The sequence below is a fragment of the Clarias gariepinus genome, chromosome 23, assembly GCF_024256425.1.
Source record: "Clarias gariepinus isolate MV-2021 ecotype Netherlands chromosome 23, CGAR_prim_01v2, whole genome shotgun sequence".
Taxonomy (NCBI): domain Eukaryota; kingdom Metazoa; phylum Chordata; class Actinopteri; order Siluriformes; family Clariidae; genus Clarias; species Clarias gariepinus.
The window spans coordinates 7,097,488-7,119,105 of record NC_071122.1 but is presented as its reverse complement, the minus strand read 5'-3'; the positions used below and the strand labels follow the sequence as shown (position 1 = coordinate 7,119,105).

The 21,618-nt window shown below is 44.2% G+C and overlaps 1 protein-coding gene across 2 annotated transcripts in view; it reads right to left on the bottom strand.

Moving 5' to 3' along the window:
* The window catches only part of LOC128511661 (potassium voltage-gated channel subfamily D member 3-like), a 117,167-nt gene that overhangs the window by 38,495 nt on the left and 57,054 nt on the right, over positions 1-21,618 (bottom strand). The gene's annotated exons all lie outside the window — the stretch shown is intronic.

Below are 21,618 nucleotides of genomic sequence, written 5' to 3'. Positions count from 1 at the left end.
ATTAGATTGCAATGTTATGGCTGATTGTTGTGTTTGATATGCAGGAAAGTTTCTGTGCTTAACTTGAAAAATCCCTGCACACATTTACAGTTGTCTACAGATGACTTCGAATAAATGATATAGACGCTTCATCTTTTTCACCCTTGGCTAGTTTTCCTCGTGTATAAGCTCCTAATTAGGCTCCAAATGTTCTATTAAATGATGTAAAAATGTTAGAAAGACACAAGACAGCCAAACAACAGTGTTTTATTTGTATTCCGCCGGCATGCCCCGTGTCATGCTTGCTGAAAGTATGAGTGTGCCTGATTTATATTAGATTAAGATGAAAAGTGAAACAAAGCTGTTGGCATTAGTCCCCTGTGGCTTTTTTTTTCTCAGAGAAAAGGACAAATGAGATGAACGTAGCAGCTGGCAGAGCTAATGAATTTGGTGCTTAGTTGGCCTGGACTAATATTTGCCCATCTTTAGTGCATATGTATTCTGATAGTAACATTTTAATAGGATTCTTTACATCCATGGCATTAAAAAAATAAGAAACGGAAAAAGAGCTTAAGAACTAAACAATTGCAATATACCTGATTGTGTAAATGTATATTCCTGGCTATTGTAGTGTATTCGTTTTAACCCATTCATTAAGGTACATAATTAGCCGAAAGGGATCAAACTGTATGCAGAATCCAAAAAGAACCCACTGTTTACTAGGGAAGACACCTTAACAAATAGCACCACGAAAACCATCCTTCGAAAGACTCTTATTGGGTCAGAAAAGCATGTTGTTTTAATTTCTGATACATAATTCCAATTAATTAAGTTTCTTCTCTGGTTACTGGTTATAACATGACCAAATGTCAAAAGCCTCCAAATAGAGAGAATATTTCTGCAAAGGTACCGCACCATAATGCTGATTTTAAACACAGATGTAGTTACAAGTTCTAACCTAACAAAGCAAATCTGACAGAAACCGTCCAAATTCTAAAGCAACTCATTACATCTCTGCCTTTTAGCTTCACCGCGCATGTTTGCCTGGGCTTCTTTTCAAACTGTGAAACTTCAGACGGAATCTTTAATTTACAGAAAAGTCATGTTTTGCTTTTTTTCCTCTCATTTTTCTGAACTGTCAAGCTTCGTTTTTAGAGCATTTTTAGAAATCTAATTCTATGTAAGAGAATGTTTTAGGCTGAAAGTTAATGTTAAGCACCATCTCAACTTTTAATTTGTTCACTGGTGTCAGTGGTAAAAGCATGCTCTTTTATGAGACTACTTATGTAGTCATGGGGTCTACAGGATCTGAAGGACACGTACTCGAGTAAAAGCACTTTACGGCACCTTGACGGTCATGTTGCCAAGCTAAATAGAACACTAAACTGAGATCAATAAAACTAATAACAACTGATAAATTGCAATGCAGCATGATGATAAAAGAAATAAAGACAAACCTTTCCAAGTAGACATTATGGTACTCTGTTATAGACTAAGAAGTCGATGTAGAGTCCAAGGTAATAAAAAAGGTGACAGAATAGATCTGGTCTGGTGTCTAGTAGAGGAATTCATGCCAGTGCAGAAAAAAATATGGAACATCCAATGAACAATAGGGGCTCAAGTCAAACCGGGACTTGTGATGAAATTTCTGGCAACAGAAGGCATGAAAGCAATTGACAAAACACTTTAAGACTTCAGTGCATGAATGAGACTCTTAACCGCTGTAAAATATTTTAAACGTCCATAAATAAAAATTATGGAGAAATTGGCTCGGAGACCACTCCCCTTACTGTGAAAATTCAGCGGGTGGATGTTAGATCCTTGAAAACTGACGAATGACAATCATTCACCAACACCACTTACATCAGCGTGACTGGGAGTTATTGCAACATCAACCACACAGTCCTGAACTTGCTCCAAACCATTTCCACATGTTACTACATGAGTTCCTGGGAGGCCAGTGTTTCAGAGGCAGGCAATCCGATCATAGCTAAGGTGTAGTAAAAACACTTTCTACCTTGATGGTATCCAAGCACTAGTTAAATGCTGGAATAAATGCTGGAAATAGTGTAGCACGAAATTATATAGAGAATTAAACAGGGATTTTAACTCTCATAAGTGTGTTTTGTTTATCGAACACCCTTTGTTATAAAAAATATATCTAATAATAATTATGATTTACAGTAATGTGCAGGTGGTGGTAAATTATTGTGTCTACAGTTCCCACGGAGTGACGTGCCTCTTTCACGAGTTGGCAATCTGCTGATTTTCAAGGATCAGGTCAATTTCATCACAAGTCCCAGTTTGACTTGAACACCCCTTGTAGTTTATGTTGCCACATTGCATTCGCCAGGAGCTACTGTTGAAACCATGGCAACAGACACTCATTAATAAGAAATGCCGAGACCATGGTGAAAAATCGCTGCCAGAGTTGGGTAACTTTTTGGTTGGTGCAATGACCAAAATATCCTTTTTATAAATTGGGCTTTGCTATGACCTATTTAACAGGTACCACCAGATTATGTACCCACACCCAGATATGCTCCACTTTGGAACTTAAAGGGGAACCTGGCACTGTGGGGAGTGATACTACAGTGCCAGGAGGTGATGTAAGTCATTTCATCCCTTCGCCATCGAATGATGCCACCTTGACCCTGCCAGCTGGAGCCCTGGCTCCACACCTGCTTTCAAGCTGAGAGCTGTGGCGCATGATATGATACAAGGCAGCTGGCACTTCAGTACATCCACAACATGCAGAGAGTTTGGGGTCTATGGGATGCAAGGATAAATTTAAATGAAATAGCAAACACAGCAACCTTGCAATAAATTTTTTTTTTAATAAATCAAAGTTCTAGCAGAGTTCAAAGGGATATCAGTTGAGCTTTATGAAAAAAACTCCACAGGATAGATGCTGATTATCTCAAAGTTGAATCAGCTGCTGAAGGACAGGATGCATCTCGCATCATTTATCACACTGCCAAGAGAAAAAAAATCTTGCAAAATTCAACACTGTACAGTATATATAACATAACCACAATCAAGCCAACAGGTACAGTAAACATTACATATACAGATTCCACGTGTATGTACGTCTCTTGCATTCCAAGAGGCATGCAAGATGCATAAAGCACACCTTTTATATGCGAAAAAACGAATGGATGTTTTAATTAGATACATTAATTTACTATTACAAACCGCAGTGTTTTACAATTATAAACAGGACTGTAATCAGGATTGATATTTAAAATAAAAATAAAAACTCACACTTATAGATCATATTTTCTTGCACATATTCAAAGCTTTGGACAAATACACCTTGCATAACTAACATTAAAAATTCTGTTTGTATAGCAAGTTAAAATAAAGCACACTTTTTACACGTAAAATATCATGTTGTCAAGTCAGATTTAAAAGTGGTGACTAATTACTTAGATTTTTAATGCTACAAAATTAAGCCATAACGATGGTAGAAATTCAGTAATGACATGAGCCGAAATTGAAAGAATAGGTCACTATTAGATGTAGACGGCACTATTAGATTGTGTATTGATTATGACTGCCAGAACTAAACACATGCACGAAAAAAAACATACAACTGCACTCAGGTTTTTTTTTTTTTTTTAAAGTTGATTCAAACACCATGAATCCTGACAAATAATACAATACATTTGACACATTAATTTGTTTATGTGTATCAAGATGGCAAAGTCAGCCAACATACAGATGGCAAAAACTAGCCATATTTTATGGCACCAATACACATTACAGAGCTCGGCATGTCGCAGGCACACAGAGTGTATTATTCTGAATAATTCCTACCCAGTATAATCCATTAGAGCTTGTCTCAACATGCTGTTTTAGACTCAAAACAAACATCATTTCCTTGCGTCTTTAGCAGGGATGGGGTTGAAATATTAAGGCATTAGCTCAGCCATGCGGCTCAGTATTCCATGAATGAATTACCTCTGACATTTTGCAGGCAGTGATGATACGCACAAGCCCGCGCCGTGCCTGAGCAGAGGCGCGGAGCTGGCTAAAAGATTTTTTTTTTTGCCTTCCATCCTTTGATATTTCCATTTTTGTAAATTACTGCTGTGCTACCAAACAGATCTCATCCCTTCTAAGATCATGTAGAACAACAAAGCTGTTGTTTATATTAAAGCATTTTTCATAGTAAAACTTTTTGCTCTTTGTTGTGAAATACAGTACCTGGCACAAGTATTATTTTCCACATTTTGGTGTGGTGCAGCTTGAAAGTAAAATGAATGTAATTGAGATTATATCTCTTACATCTGATAACATTATGTCACCTTAAACCACACTTTGTCTCCTTAGTAATTTTATCTGAAGTCATTTCGAATTGTGTCTGAACCGCTCATGTTGTTTTGTTCATGGCTAATGTGACCTACGAAACTTCCTAGCATCTAACACAAGGTTGAATTTAAATCCCTCTAATAGCTAGGGTAATACAAGGGTTATTAACTTTCTATCTAACATTACTTGGGATTCAATCCTAGAAATTAGCTTATATTCTAAAGCAGAATAAGCGGAATTATAAAGTTTCCCAGGACTGTCCAACACCTCTATTCAGCTCACCTTTTGGCTACATACAGTAGTGGCCCTTTCAGATAGCCGCCTGGCCCAAGGCAGGACCCTCTCCGATCTGTAATCCCCTGTGGTGACACAGTGAACAAAGCCCTGCCCCATTAATGCCCTCTTGTGCTGTTCTAATAAGGTAGTTGAAATACTGTATAGTCCCACCAGGGGGAGCAGTGACTGCTTTAGTTAAATGCAGTTCTTGCATTAACCACATATTTTAATGATTAAATCAAGCTTGTCATCTTGAACAATATATACAGTGACAGTGCCTGAGTATCAGGCACTAATTATGCCTTAATGGTCAGACCTTTTCATGCACACAAGACACAATGCCACTGGAAGTTACTGCATTGTCTACATATTTTCATTACATTAAGGATGTCATCTTGCTCTGTCACTCTCTTATACTTTCAAAATAATAATATAAAAATTGTAAATGTCAGACAAATTATTATATATATATTTATGAAGTAGTTAATAATGGTGCATCAGACCTAGTGCAATCTTGAGATATACTTCTTATCCCTTTAATTATGTATGTATCTGGATGTGTTTATGTTTATACTACTGTATGTGTGCATGTTTGTGTGTGTATATATATATATATATATATATATATATATATATATATATATATATATATTGTAGCGTTTTTACCGCTAAGCAGAACTTGGAGAGACAAGTGAGCTTCCTGCTGGCTGCCCAATGCAAATGGCTGGGAGTACTTTATTGAGCAACAGCACATTCCACAGTCACTAAACAGACATCTATCTACACACACACAACCTGGCCGAAGCCACTACCCCAAACACCTTTCCCCAACACGGTGAACACATCATAACCCCTCCCGCAAAGCATGATGGTCGTCTGTCAAACCGCACCCACGCCACACTGCCCCCACCCGAGCTGTGACCGTCCCCGGTCACCATGGCGAACTCAGTCCTGGAGGCGTGACGGTGGCCGGCGCTGGCGTTGTGAACGCCGGAGTCCTTCCGCGGGGGAAGGAGGGGTGCAGCCCCCCTCCCGAGGCGGACCGGCCTCCACAGAGTTCAATGTTTCACTGGCGTTGGGCCGATAGGGAGCGAGACGGTCTCGGTGGAGCACGACCACTCGCGACCGCCCCGTCAACCGCACCCGGTAGACTACATCGGAGAGCTGGGCAATGACCGTGCAGGGGCCCACCCAGTGACACATGAGCTTAGGCGAAAGCCCCCTTTTCCTTCCAGGGGAATACACCCACACCTGCTCCCCAGCAGCAAAGTCTCGCCCCTGGCTGTGAGTGTCATACACGCGGCGCTGTTTAATACCGGCGTCCGCCAAGTGTCTACGTGCTAACTCGTGGACACGGAACAGTTTGTCTTTCAGTACAAAAAAATAATCCAACCCCGGCTTCGTGGGTAAATCCACTTGTGGGGGGGACCCGAACACAAGGTCCACGGGCGTGCGCAACTCGCGACCGAACATTAACGCAGCTGGCGTCAGCTGTGAGGACTCCTGCACTGCTGTGCGATAAGCCCAAAGCACGAGAGGCAAATGTTCGTCCCAATCCTTTTGACGGTCGCTGGTAAGCACGGCGAGTTGGGTGGTGAGCGTGCGATTGAAGCGTTCCACGAGGCCGTCACTCTGCGGATGAAGGGCCGTGGTGCGGGTCTTTTTCACCCCGAGGCGCTCGCACACCGCCGCAAACACCTCCGCCTCGAAGTTACGCCCCTGTGATCGCTGTGCAACTGCTCCGGGGCGCCGAATCGGCAGAACACCTCATCCACCAGCACTCGAGCCGTGGTGGAAGCGCTCTGGTCAGGGACAGCAAACGCCTCTGGCCACTTGGTGAAATAATCCATGGCCACCAGCACATACCGGTTCCCGCGATCGGAGATAGGAAACGGCCCAAGAATGTCCACGCCCATACGCTCCATGGGTGCCCCCACCCGAAAATGTCTTGCAGGGGTGCCCGCGAGCGCTGGGTAGGTCCCTTCTTTGCCGTGCAGATGTCGCATCTGTGCACAAAGAGTTCACTATCCGTGTGGCAGCCCGGCCAGTAGAAGCGAGCGCGCAACCGCCGCAGCGTTTTAGTGACTCCGAAGTGTCCCGCACCCGCATGCCCGTGTACCATTCCCAACACTCGTGACCGCAGATTTCGCGGCACCAGCAGCTGAAAAGATTCGCCAGCGCCGCACAGGCACAGGCAAAACGGCTACAGGCGATGGTTTACGTGACGCGATAACTCGGCTGCACACCGGATCGGACGGCTGATTACCGACGGGGGCTCCGGAGGACTGCGCAGGGAGAACATTCGGCTTCACGGGGGTAAGAGAGTGTTCGATGTCGCGATCACCCACGCGCTCCTCCACCCGCTCGCAGTGCCGACAACGCTCTTTGCTGCACGGCCGGCGGGATAAAGCATCGGCGTTGGCATGCAGTTTTCCCGCTCGGTGCTGAACGGTAAAATGGTAGTCCTGCAACCGCTCGAGCCATCGCGCTAACTGCCCCTCGGGCTCTTTAAAACTAAGCAGCCACATCAGCGAAGCGTGATCGGTCCGCAGCAGGAAGGATTGCCCGTATAAATACGGCCTAAAATGTTTAAGGGCCGCGACGACCGCTAGCAGCTCGCGCCGGGTGACACAGTAGTTCCTCTCCGGTCCTGACAACGCGCGGCTGAAGTAAGCTATAGCATGCTCTTTACCCTCGGAAACCTGAGACAGGACGGCCCCCAGCCCTACATCGCTTGCGTCCGTGTCGAGGATAAACATACGAGATGTATCAGGATATCCGAGAACGGGCGACGTGACCAAAGCTTTCCGTAACCGAGTAAAAGCACGCGCGTGCACCCTGTCCCAGCGAAACTGCTGATTCTTTCTTGTGAGCCCGTGCAGCGGACTGGCGATCATGGCAAAATCCTTCACAAACCGGCGATAGTAAGAGGCTAACCCGAGGAAGGTGCGCAGTTGTGACACATTTAGCGGTTCAGGCCAATTCTGCACTGCCGCAATTTTTGCTGGATCGGTGGCAATACCTCTAGCACTAATTACGTGTCCTAGAAAACCCGTCTCCCGCCGCAACAGCTGGCACTTTTTGGGGTTGAGCCGCAAATTCGCCCGCCGGATAGCCGAAAATACTTCACGCAAGTTAGCTAGCGCGACCTCAAACTCCTTGCCGTGCACCAATAAATCGTCCAGGTAAACGACGCAACGGTTGCGAGGAATATCCGTCAACACTTTCTCCATCAACCGTTCGAACGTCGCTGGCGCGTTACAGAGGCCGAACGGCATGCGCCGAAATTGCCATAGCCCTTGGCCGATCGAGAACGCGGTTTTTGGTCGTGCTTCCGGGGCGAGCTCTACTTGCCAATACCCGCTACGCAAATCCAACGAGCTAAACCACGCCGAGCCCGCAACGTGCTCCAGCGCGTCATCTATCCGCGGTAACGGATAAGAATCTTTACGCGTTACCTCGTTTAACCGCCGGTAGTCCACACAAAATCGCCACGATTCGTCCTTTTTACGCACGAGCACAACGGGTGAAGACCACGGTCCGGACGCTGGCTCTATGACGCCCGAGTCGGCCATCTCGCGCAGCTTCTGCTCGGCGATAGCTCGTTTAGCTAATGGGAGGCGTCTCGGATGTAGCCGAACAGGCGCTGCGTTACCCGTATCAATCGTGTGCTGCACCAGATTGGTATGTGCAAAAGGGACTTCACGGTGTCGGCCTGTGACTGGCTAAGCCCTACACTGCTACGCTGCATTAGCTCGGCCATTATCCTAGCTCGGTCGGCTACCGGATGTTTACATGGCGTGTCCACCGGAAGTTCCGCCCCCCTGGTGCGTGCTTCTAACCCGTCCGGCTGCGCTTTGGGCACTAGCAACCTGGCTAACCCGAAGTTACCGCGCAGAGTTCCGTCCACGAGATTCAGTACCGCACCCCACCTTTCCAAAATGTCTAAACCCAAGGTACAATCATCCTCGATGTCTGCCACAAAGAACGGATGGGAAAGAATGATTGCACCTACTTGTATTAGCACCGTGCGACAGGCCCGTATCTTCAAATAACTTCCCGATACGGTGCGAATGCTCAAAGCCGGGTCCGGCAGCATACAACTGCGCTCGCCTTGATCTAATACTCCCCAGCGCAGCAGCGAAACCGTAGAGCCAGTGTCCACGAGCGCCCGTAGCGAAACGTTGTCCAGGCCACAGTTCACGTAGACACCCGCGCGATTTCCTACGCGTCCTGACCGGAAGTTGAACCCGGCCGTTGGGGAAGCAAAGACAGCTGTAGGAGGCGGCTTCTCCTCGGCTAGTTTTAACGGCTGCTGGAGTACGTTGTCCTCAGGCCTGATAACGTCGCAGCGGTAATCCGTCAGTCCCTGGCCTCGGCGTGGTCGCGGAATCTCGGAGGCTGAGTCGAGGCCCAGCCGCGACGGGTAGCCCTGTCCCCGGCTAGGTTCACCTACCGAGCGGCCCCGAGCCACAGGAAAACGCTCGGCTCTTTCGCCGTGGTGGTCTGCCATGATGGGCTCTGAGCGCTCGGCTTCGCGCAGCGCCTCAAACAGGGAAGCCGGTGCCGCCAACCGGATGTGCTCGCGAAGCCGCGACGGCCGAATTCCCCGCAGGAACGCACGCCGTGCTAGCTCTTCCTGCTGGACGGGCCCGAATTCCGGGTAGCCCCGGCGTGCGAGGGATCTCAGGTTCATGGCGAACGCCCCTAGTGGCTCGGAGGCGCTCCGCACGCGGCCAGCTCCTCGCACGCGGCCTCGTTACGGTCATTCGCGCCGAACCGGAAGTGTAGCGACTCCCGCAACTTCGCCCAGTCCTTCCACTCATCCGGCCGGAGGTCTTCCAACGCCCGGAGAGCTTCGCCCTCCAGCGAGAGGGCCACCCGGACGGCTGTTTCCGCCGGGGACCAGCCCGCGAAGTCAGCGGCTAGCTCCACCTGGGCGGTGAATGCGTGGGGCTCGACAGCGCCGTTGTAGGACGGCAGGTGCAGCTGCAGGTCGCCTCGCCGGCTGACGGCGCACGGAGCTGTAGCTTGCTCTGGGGTGCGCTCTAAGCCGTTACTCTCCATCCCACTTCTGACACCAAATGTAGCGTTTTTACCGCTAAGCAGAACTTGGAGAGACAAGTGAGCTTCCTGGCTGCCCAATGCAAATGGCTGGGAGTACTTTATTGAACAACAGCACATTCCACAGTCACTAAACAGACATCTATCTACACACACACACAACCTGGCCGTAGCCACTACCCCAAACACCTTTCCCCAACACGGTGAATACATCATAACCCCTCCCGCAAAGCATGATGGTCGTCTGTCAAACCCCACCCACGCCACAATATATATATATAAAATGTGTGTTTATATACAGTGGTGTGAAAAACTATTTGCCCCCTTCCTGATTTCTTATTCTTTTGCATGTTTGTCACACTTAAATGTTTCTGCTCATCAAAAACCGTTAACTATTAGTCAAAGATAACATAATTGAACACAAAATGCAGTTTTTAAATGATTATGTTATTAAGGGAGAAAAAAAACTCCAAATCTACATGGCCCTGTGTGAAAAAGTAATTGCCCCCCCTTGTTAAAAAATAACTTAACTGTGGTTTATCACAGTTAAAAGTTCAATTTCTGTAGTCACCCCCAGGCCTGATTACTGCCACACCTGTTTCAATCAAAAAATCACTTAAATAGGAGCTACCTGACACAGAGAAGTAGACCAAAAGCACCTCAAAAGCTAGACATTATGCCAAGATCCAAAGAAATTCAGAAAAAAATGAGAACAAAAGTAATTGAGATCTATCAGGCTGGTAAAGGTTATAAAGCCATTTCCAAAGCCTTGGGACTCCAGCGAACCACAGTGAGAGCCATCATCCACAAATGGCAAAAACATGGAACAGTGGTGAACCTTCCCAGGAGTGGCCAGCCGACCAAAATTACCCCAAGAGCGCAGAGACAACTCATCCGAGAGGCCACAAAAGACCCCAGGACAACAACTAAAGAACTGCAGGCCTCACTTGCCTCAATTAAGGTCAGTGTTCACGACTCCACCAAAAGAAAGAGACTGGGCAAAAACGGCCTGCATGGCAGATTTCCAAGGCGCAAACCACTTAAGCAAAAAGAACATCAAGGCTCGTCTCAATTTTGCTAAAAAACATCTCAATGATTGCCAAGACTTTTGGGAAAATACCTTGTGGACCAACGAGACAAAAGTTTAACTTTTTGGAAGGTGCGTGTCCCGTTACATCTGGCGTAAAAGTAACACAGCATTTCAGAAAAAGAACACCATACCAACAGTAAAATATGGGGGTGGTAGTGTGATGGTCTGGGGTTGTTTTGCTGCTTCAGGACCTGGATGGCTTGCTGTGATAGATGGAACCATGAATTCTACTGTCTACCAAAAAATCCTGAAGGAGAATGTCCGGCCATCTGTTCGTCAACTCAAGCTGAAGCGATCTTGGGTGCTGCAGCAGGACAATGACCCAAAACACACCAGCAAATCCACCTCTGAATGGCTGAAGAAAAACAAAATGAAGACTTTGGGAGTGGCCCAGTCAAAGTCCTGACCTGAATCCTATTGAGATGTTGTGGCATGACCTTAAAAAGGCGGTTCATGCTAGAAAACTCTCAAATAAAGCTGAATTACAACAATTCTGCAAAGATAAGTGGGCCAAAATTCCTCCAGAGCTCTGTAAAAGACTCGTTGCAAGTTATCGCAAACACTTGATTGCAGTTATTGCTGCTAAGGGTGGCACAACCAGTTATTAGGTTCAGGGGGTAATTACTTTTTCACACAGGGCCATGTAAGTTTGGATTTTTTTTCTCCCTAAATAATAAAAAACATCATTTAAAAACTGCATTTTGTGTTTACTTGTGTTATCTTTGACTAATAGTTAAATGTGTTTGATGATCAGAAACATTTAAGTGTGACAAACATGCAAAAGAATAAGAAATCAGGAAGGGGGCAAATAGTTTTTCACACCACTGTACATGTATATACTGTACAATACTGTGCAAGTCCTAGGCACCATGTTATATGCTGTACCAATTTTGTTATATATGTTTATCATGTCTGCATAATTATGCACAAACTCATTCAGTATTTCCATATATAAAAAAATAATAAATAAATAACATTACAGGAGAATATATGCATGGCTGTAATGGGGAAAAAAAACGATATAACAACAATTTTACTTATAGTTCTGTGCAAAAGTCTTGCATAAGCAAAAAATGCCTTTGAAAAAATTTTTGCATAAAAGAAACTTTAAAAAAAAAGTCAATAAAGAGCAATAAAATAAACAGTCAATATTTGGAGTAAAAACTCATTGCTTAAAATCAGGAGTTTTAGACATAGATTTGTGTAGTTTTATAAGAAAAGACCTGTTAGGTTTTACTGAGCTTGCTGGAGAATATGAGTTCCTCTGATAACTTTGTCACACTCTCTCCTTCCAATTTTTATGCAAGTCTCAGGAGCTTACATTAGGGTTTTTGCTCCTATCTAAAAACTGGCCTGTCTTATATTTTTTCTTTACAGCCATGAATATATTCTCCTGTAATGTTATTTTTTTTATTTATGTTATATATGGAAATACTTAATGATTTTGTACATAATTATGCAGACATGATAAACAAAATTGGTATAGCATATACAGTAATATGGTGCCTAAGACTTTTGCACAGTACTATATATAATGTATGGGCTGTATAAAGTATGTATGTATGTACATGCATCTATATATCTATATCTATATGTATGTAACATAGGCGGATCTTCGGCTTTGCTGTAAATAGTTGTCATCAAAAATATTTAAAAAATAAAGAGCAAATAAATAAATTAATAAATAAAATAATGGTGCACCAGCATGTTTTACATAAATAAATTAGACTACAGTAATGTCATATTTATAAGAGAGTATGAGCAATTAAGAGTTCCACAGTATTGGGGGATGTTACTTTTTTAAAGTAACTAATTACATTAAAAAATTACTGTCTTTAAAAAGTAGTTAGAGTACTTTTTCATTGCAGAAAATGAAAACTCCTTTGTGATTCCTCATGCATGTTGTTATAGTTAAGACCTTTATAATTATTCTACCCTCAGTCAGCGAAGTTTGGCCCATACTCTGTTAACTACTAATACCCCTATCTCACCTACGCGTTTTTTGCGCGGTGGCCGGAAGTAAGGTTCATCATGATTCACTGCGAGTTTTGCCGCTGTGATTAGATTTCCATCTTTCCTCGCATAGTCAAACCGCGTAGGTGAGATAGGGGTATAACAGCAGGAATAACAGAGGGGGGGCGGGTTATCGAAGGCGGGGCTTGTAAGACAACTTTCACACACGCACACACAAAAACGGATTGGGAATGACTGCTGTCTGGCTCACGGATTACATAAATTGTCTGAATAATGAATTACATTTTTAAAATAATAACTAAATAACTAAGTACTTAAATGGCGGCCCTAATGCGTTAGATTTCTCGTTACATCAAATAAGTAATCCAAGCACTCTAATGTGTTACTTTGTAACACGTTACACCCAACACTGGTGTTTCAACATAACGTAGTGTGTTACAATGTACAACATCGCATATTAACACCATGCAAAGTCATACCTGTGGACAAAGAGAAGTACAGTCACACTTGTGGCTGTCTTTTGTCTTGTAATAGCAAAATGGTTAAGGCAGCTGCAATGAAAGCTGATGATTCTCAGTTTGTGTCTTGAGAATGCCAGTACATTTTTGTTCATATATTGCACTTATGCCTAGTAGAACGTCTCGGGTTACTTTGCTGTAACCCTGTTCCCTGAAAAAGCGGGAACGAGATGCTATGTGAAAACGCTATGGGAACATCTTTCTGTGTTGCCGGTTGTGAAGCATGTGTGTATCAAACACGACAAATTTTGGCATATACAGTATAACCTCGGTCAGGTGACGTCATCTAATGAAGTGCACCTGTAGGTTATAAACTACACTCGATGCTGTGTGAAAATGCTATGAATACCAACGCCGCCGGACTGCAAGTGTCTGGACCCCTAAGGTTGTGTAGGAGGTCTCAGAGCTAGCTCTGGGAGGCTGACTCGAGGACCCGTGAGCCCGGAGTAGCATGAACATCCAGACTATAGAATCAACAGAAGAGGACCAACCTGCCATATTACATACTTGCTGCAGGGGAACACCTCTTGCCAGGGCAATAGATGAGGCAATCCCCCTGGATGAATGAGCCCTGTGTCCTAGAGGTGAATAGCATCTCCCATCGGATGTGACAGCGTTTGGCATAAAAAAGGCTGCTCTGACTCTGGCTAGCGCGGTGGACGTAAATCTGAGGAGTGCATACTGAAGACAGTAGTGAAACCTTTCCTGCTCCGGAGCTGTAAAAGGTGGAGGACGGAGGCTTCGAGGGAGACTGGGTGCATGGATAAGACTGAAAATAGTTCGGGTGAGGATACAGAATGGCTCTGACTAGCCCAGGGGCAAAGTCTAGGCAGGACGGGAGCCTGCAGATCTCTTGGAAGAAGTAACTATAAGAATAACCATCTAAAGGGTCAGAAGCCAGACAGGCGCTGACTCTAGTGGTTTGGAAAGGGTGTCAACCAGACCCATCAGTCAGAACATGACAGGCCGAAATAGTCTAAACCACATAGAAAAGAGTACGAAGCCTCTGGCAACTTTTATTGGCTGGTGGGCCATCCTGACTTCAGAAACCTACAGAGACCTTGAAGGACAGGATCCTGCACAGTATGAGTTTGCAACTCTTTGAGTCTGGAAGACAAGATGTGCTGGATTGACATGACTTTGAAGTCCGCTCTGTCATTGATGTGTTCATATGGTGAGTCTCTGGGGGAACGTGACAGTGTATCCGAAAGGAACATATGCTTCTCCCTCTTGTATGTCATTGTGAAGTTGTATTTTGTTGTACAATTTTAGCATTAATCTTTCCTTAGATTTGCATCATGCTCCTGTTTGCCATTAACACCCAAAATAATTGACTATGACTGTGCACAGGTAGCCAGCAAAGACCTGCTCCATAGCCTGCTGAAATACTTCGCTGGCTGAATTAATGCCAATCCGAAGAAATTTTAATTTCCAAATGGAGTACTAAATGTACAAAGGAACTTTTTGCATCAGGCATGGAGAAGACTGGAGTTTGGTGTCTGTGCTGCCACTTCTTTGACTGTGTGCATGGGGTGATGTGGCCTTTTTAGAAACTTGCTTAGGTCCCTTGGGTCAATGCATAATTATATTTAATATGCATTTATCTTATGGGTGGCCACCATAGATGACACCTAGCTGGTTGGCTCAGACACAGGATTGATGACACCTATGGACGCCAACTCTGCTTTCACTTTGTGTTGCATTTCTGCAGGAATTCTGCATGCTGGACGAATGACAGGCTGAGCTTCTTTGTCAAGTTGTGACAATGCTGTATGTAACAGGAAGCCTTCCTACAGTATTTTGTCTAGAAAAAGATCTGCATATTCGGTGGTAATCCGCTGGCCAAAACTTGAGAGACCCATCCACATGTCAGTTCATGTATTTTGCATATTTTAATGGCTTTTGTTAATGTTAGTTAATGTTAGTTCATTGTCTCGCAGCAGGAGTTTTCTCATTCTATCATTAAGTATCTCACATACGAGTTGACCTCCTATCAATTCCTCCTGGAAATCTATAAACTCATTTCGTAGGCCGCTTACATATGCCTCTATTGTCTCTCCTGGCTTTTGGTTTCTTGAATTGAATTAGTGTCTTTCCATTATTATATTTGTTTTTGGGCTGCACAGTTTCTCAAAACTCGTGTTTTAGACATTTCTTCATGTGATTCAGCCGAGACTGTTTCCTTCTTCATCTGCGTACACAGCGGGTGCATACACAAACATTTGTTTACATTCAATGGCCTCCGATCCAGCCAGATTTAGCAGTATGAATGCTTCCATGCGTGGCTCTTTTTCTAAATGAGCAGCAGCAATAAATATGTCAAATTACTGCTCAAACACATGCTAATTTTTAGCAGTATTGCCATCAAAGGCAAGTGAATCAGGTCTACAGTACAAATCCTTCAGTCATGTTTTCTTGTTGTGCATGTGTAATGGCGAGTTCCATGAACCTATAGTGCGTCTAGATTTAAAGCCAGAACACTAATTATTTTTTTAAAGGAATATGCCCAAAATAATTCTGTATCACTTTTAAAACAGTATATCTCTGCTTAGGTTTTGTATACAGACACGGACTAGGTACTGTATTATAAAATAGTTTGTCTTTCTCTTTTACTTTCCTGTGTTATTCCGAGGGAATTATGCAATATTATTTGGACATGGGCACGCGTCCATCAAGTTTATTGGTGATATCGCCGCTCATGGAATGCTTCTTGTTTAATCATACCTCAGAAACAGTTTGGTGGAGATTACCTGTAACATTAAATTCAGTTTTATTTATATAGCGCTTTTAAAAACGGTTACCGTTGCAAAACAGGTGTACAGAATATAAATAAAATTAGGGAAATGAGTGTGAAATGTATGAGGAAAATGATTAGATTGTAACTAGCGAACAAGCCGATGGCAACTGGGGTAAGAAAAAACTCCCTGAGGTTTATCAATAAAGGCCATCATTACTTTGATATATTTAGTCCATGCTAACTGTTTTAAATCACAGTATATCCATTATAAATTAATTAATTTGTACTGATGATACACTGCTTTTCAATAAAGCAAATGTTTTTGTTTTTATATTTTTCTTTCTATATTATGTAAAAGTCATCATGCACCAAATTTCCTGCTGACAAATTGTTGTTCGACAGGCATGAAATTGGAAGCAAAAATTTAGGAAATGTTGCTTTTATATGAAAAGAAACAAGAATCTGATGCAAAAGCCACCCCGCTCTTGCAATAATTGACAATATGTCAAACCTACATTCCTAACAACCAAACCTGAAGACATTGGAAAGCAAGTACTGACCTTAATGGCCAACTGGTAAAAATGCTGAACTGTAAGTGTGCTTTTCTGTTCTTCCCTGCAGAATGATCAGTATTGAGTACTTGAATCACAGAAATGTTCTTAATTAACAAAATATACTGAATCTTAAACACAAGCAATCCAGAATCAAGCATTCAACATTCTGCCAGTATCAGTAAAATGTCTCAACGGGGATTAAAAAAGTAAATCCATCATCCATTTATCCAGCCATCTATTCATCCCTTCCTCTGAATCAGATATGAAAACAACAGCTCTAACTTTTTAACTTCATCTGACATCATCAAATCTCTAAAGCTCACAGAGCTAAAACCAACAAAAAGACCTGCTAAGCATTCTGTACAACATATAACAGGATCACACTGTACATGTTCCTGAGGGTTCTAGGTCTAACCCATTTTAAAGAGTATACCATCAGCAGGGCTGGGATATGAGGGCACAGCCAGAGCGTGAAGGGCATCACAGTTGTGCTGACAGTCAAGTGTGATATTGCTTTAATACAGCAGTTTCACAAACACCATTTATTCTTATTATATAAGAATCACTTGTTCCACACACCAAGTAGTGCCTTTGATCACAGCTTTGTGTTAGAAGCTACAGTAGTTACAGTAGTTTTGTAGCTTACTGTACAGTATGTTGGCTGTAAACAGAACAACATGGACGGTTTAGCGGCAATCTTGAATGACTAACAGTAGAAGCAATTGCTAAGTAGATGTGTTGTTTAAAATGTCAGAATTCATTATCAGTTATTTTGTTGCTGCAAGTGCTTCAATGACATGTTTTGAATGTGGGTTTTGGCATGTCGCTGCACTCCCGTCTTTCCAGTACTGCGGGCTGCCTACTTTCTTTTTGCTGGTGACCAACAGTTAGTGCAATTAAAGATGTATTAGGACACCTGTGATGCAGAATGATACACACAGTATAGTGCTGTTATGTTCTATTATCAGAACTGGTGGAATGGCTCTTGTCTGATCAGATCACTTCGCCAGGAACTAACAGTTGTATAACTTTTATAAATAATGTACAAACAGTTTACCTTGTTGATTAGTTTTGATCTACCCAAACTTTCAAAGAGGGACCTTAAGAAACTCAGATGGACATTTCTAAAGTGTGTCTGGTTTACAGTCAGACTGGTTTAACTGGTTTTCTTTTGAAAGTACAAAAAGAAAAAAGTTGGTAGGTAGATTGTCTACACTACCTTAATTGCCCCTACATGTAGGTAAATATTGTTTGAATAAGACCCATCCTGGGAGTATTTTTGCCTCATTCACATTGTTCCCTGTATACTGTAGAATTGGGATTCATGTGATCCTGTCATTGTGCTCCGGGATCCGGATATTGTGCTTATTGACAATGAGGAGAAGGAAATGTGGTAGAAATGTAGAAATTAGGTTCCAATTTCACACCTGGGATGTCACTGAAAATTTATTTTTGTCTGAAAATAAAAAAATATTCAGGTGACGTGGTGCTTAGTTTCTTTCTGTAGCAGTCAGAGAGAAAGTGTAACACTTGGATTTAATTAAACCACTAGTTACTTTGCTACGGGGTCGAGAATCAAAATACGGGTTTTTAAACTGCACTTCCGGTATTGCGCAACCGAGGCGGGACAATATAAGACGCGACACAAAACAATTACCCAACCAGACCAAAGTGTATTGTACAAAACAAACCAATAAATAAATAAACCAGGTGCACCAAAACAATATATACAAAATATATACAAATATAAACAAAGGGGTGGAGTGTAAGCGTGTGTGTGTGTATGATAGTCCAGTGTCAATGATATTGTTGTGTGTGAAATGGTGTACGGGAGAGATGGCTCGGTCTCACCGGTAAATGATGGTAAATCCGGGAGCACGAGAAAACGGAATGAGATGGGTATTGATGTGAGTCCAAGGAAAGTAATCCACTGTAAACAACAACCAATCGCTCTCTCTCTATTCCACCTGCAGCGCGCTGTCTTCATCTCTCCGTCCCGAGCCACTTGCCGGTTCCGGCTTTATACCGGCACACGTGACCCGACGCCACTTCCGGGTTCCCTCGCGCTGCGATCGCGCCTGCTCGCGAGAGCTTACCCTGTGACCAACCCTGTCTATGGGGACAAGTAAAACCATATAGGGTCTATTTCAGTGTGCAGGTGAGCCGCATTAGCTCCGTAACCCTTTCCCTGCAGTTAAAAATGCCCCTTTATGTGGCTGCGCTACATAGACCCCCCCCCCAAGCCTCCGGCGTCTGAGGAGAACGTCCGTAAAAGCGCTTCAGATTAACCACGTTCAATAAATTAGTTTTTTGTGGATTGCCCCAAGACACTGTGTAGTTAATTGGTCGTCTTCTTTTCTTTAATTCTGCTGGTCCCTCCCACTTGGGCGCTAGCTGTGCAGAAAACTTCTTTGCTGGGGAGGAGAGTGAGTGAGTTCTCATCCCAACCAGTTCTCCCGGGTGAAAGTGCGCTTCTTTCCTCCGGGTATTCTGATATCTGGCTTGTTGGGATTTAGGATGTTTTACTCTGTGTTCCACTTCCTCCGTGATGAATCTGTGTCTGTCCGGTGATGAGTAGTCTGCATGAGTGGGTGTAGATGGGATATTGGTGAGCCTTGCTAGTGGTCTGGGGTTGTCTGTTCTGTGTCGTTGACAAACGCTGCATGTTCTTAAGTAGTGCCAGAGGTCCTTTCGCACCGTCGGCCACCATGCCACATCTAGCAACCTCAGCAGGGTTTTTAGTTGCCCCTGGTGTCCTCCCCTGGGATTGTCGTGGAAGAAACGTAGAAAGGTTTTAATTAATACCTGGGGAACCACCAGCTGGAACTTCTCTCCGCGTTTTACTGGTACCCGGCGATATAATGCCCCTTGATGATGCTCGAATGAGACCCTTGAATCTAGTGTGCTTCTTGGATGGTCCGTAGAAAGCAGCTTTAAGATAGTAGGGTCCTCCTGTTGGGCTTGAACTATCTCACTCATGTCGCTGGGTAGGTCGGCGGAAGCTTTAGTGCTCGTGATGGCTAGACATGGTTCGTCATCGCTTTTTGGTGATGGGGGCTCTTGGGAAATGGTATCTGGACCTAAATTTAAACAGTCCTCGCAGTCTTTCTCTACCCTGGAACCTCTCTTCACCAGCTGTTCCACCGTGTTCACAGTTCCTCTTAGACATCCGGCCACTTTTGGGTTGATGTTCAGCAGGATTCGCCCCACTAGTTCTTCCTCCGAGATATCCGGCTTCCACTTTAGACAGAGGGCACGGTAGTCATAGGCAAAGTCCCTCAGGCGTTCTCCCGGCTGCTGTACCCGAGACCTTAAGTTGACTTCAACTTCTGTAAGGTAGTCCTCAGGTAAAAACGCCGCCATGAATGCCTGTTTAAAAGACTTCCAATCCTTCACCTTGCCTTTCTCCGCCTTCCACCAACTCAGAGCAGGTCCTCGTAGAACCGAGCCGAGGGTTCCTAGCAGCTCTGGGCTGGTCAGTGGTCTGATATCCAGATAATTCTCGGCTTGCTCAAGGAAGTTGAACACATCAGCTGTCTCTGAGGCGTTGCCAAAGGCTGGAAACTCCACGCATATGGATGGTTGAGCATAAGGAGAAGCAGAAGAGGGTGAGACTGAGGAGGTGGGCTGAGCAGAAGAGTGTGGTTGAACACAAGAAGGAATGTCGTAGATATCATGACTGCTAGGGTGCTTGACCTTGGCCGTAGCTGTAGTAATTGAAGTGCTGGGGGAATGTGGATCCTGAAATTGTTGTGCAGGGGAGCAGGCCTGTAACCTGTGGCTGGTGGGCGTACTAGTGAGACGCAGTCTCTTCATCTGGTTTTCCCAGATGACGTCACGTCGTAGAAAACAGTCAACGATGGCTCTCTCCATTTTCTCGAGGGCCTCCTGGCAGTAGCGCTTCAGCCCTTCCAAGCTTGCGTCCACTGCGTCACGAAGACTGATTTCCCGGTTGACACTGCTGTCTAGGGACTGTCTAAAATCCCTTTCTACTGAGCTCACTTTATCTGTAAGCGCCACCATATCCAGCTTGCATTGATTTAGTTCATTTTGTAGTGTGTGCACCACATCAATATCAGTAACATGAGTAACAACCTTATCATCATCATCATCATGTCTATCAGATATATATAGAGAACTAATCAACGAAGCTATTTCAACTGTAGGGTTACGGCGTGTTAAAAATGCCTCATCCACATCATCCAGCACATAACTATCAACAGCAAAGTCAGCTTGGCTACCATTAGCATTAGCATTATTAGCGTCCATTTTGTTCAGCCACGACACACAAAACCGGAAAATACCCCAAAATACCGATTCCCCGTACGTACGGGCCACCACTATGTAACACTTGGATTTAATTAAACCACTAGTTACTTTGCTACGGGGTCGAGAATCAAAATACGGGTTTTTAAACTGCACTTCCGGTATTGCGCAACCGAGGCGGGACAATATAAGACGCGACACAAAACAATTACCCAACCAGACCAAAGTGTATTGTACAAAACAAACCAATAAATAAATAAACCAGGTGCACCAAAACAATATATACAAAATATATACAAATATAAACAAAGGGGTGGAGTGTAAGCGTGTGTGTGTGTATGATAGTCCAGTGTCAATGATATTGTTGTGTGTGAAATGGTGTACGGGAGAGATGGCTCGGTCTCACCGGTAAATGATGGTAAATCCGGGAGCACGAGAAAACGGAATGAGATGGGTATTGATGTGAGTCCAAGGAAAGTAATCCACTGTAAACAACAACCAATCGCTCTCTCTCTATTCCACCTGCAGCGCGCTGTCTTCATCTCTCCGTCCCGAGCCACTTGCCGGTTCCGGCTTTATACCGGCACACGTGACCCGACGCCACTTCCGGGTTCCCTCGCGCTGCGATCGCGCCTGCTCGCGAGAGCTTACCCTGTGACCAACCCTGTCTATGGGGACAAGTAAAACCATATAGGGTCTATTTCAGTGTGCAGGTGAGCCGCATTAGCTCCGTAACCCTTTCCCTGCAGTTAAAAATGCCCCTTTATGTGGCTGCGCTACAAAAGAGCAGGCAGGGTAGCCTGATGCAACGAGAAAGATTAATGTCTCCTAAATAGCTTGGGGTGA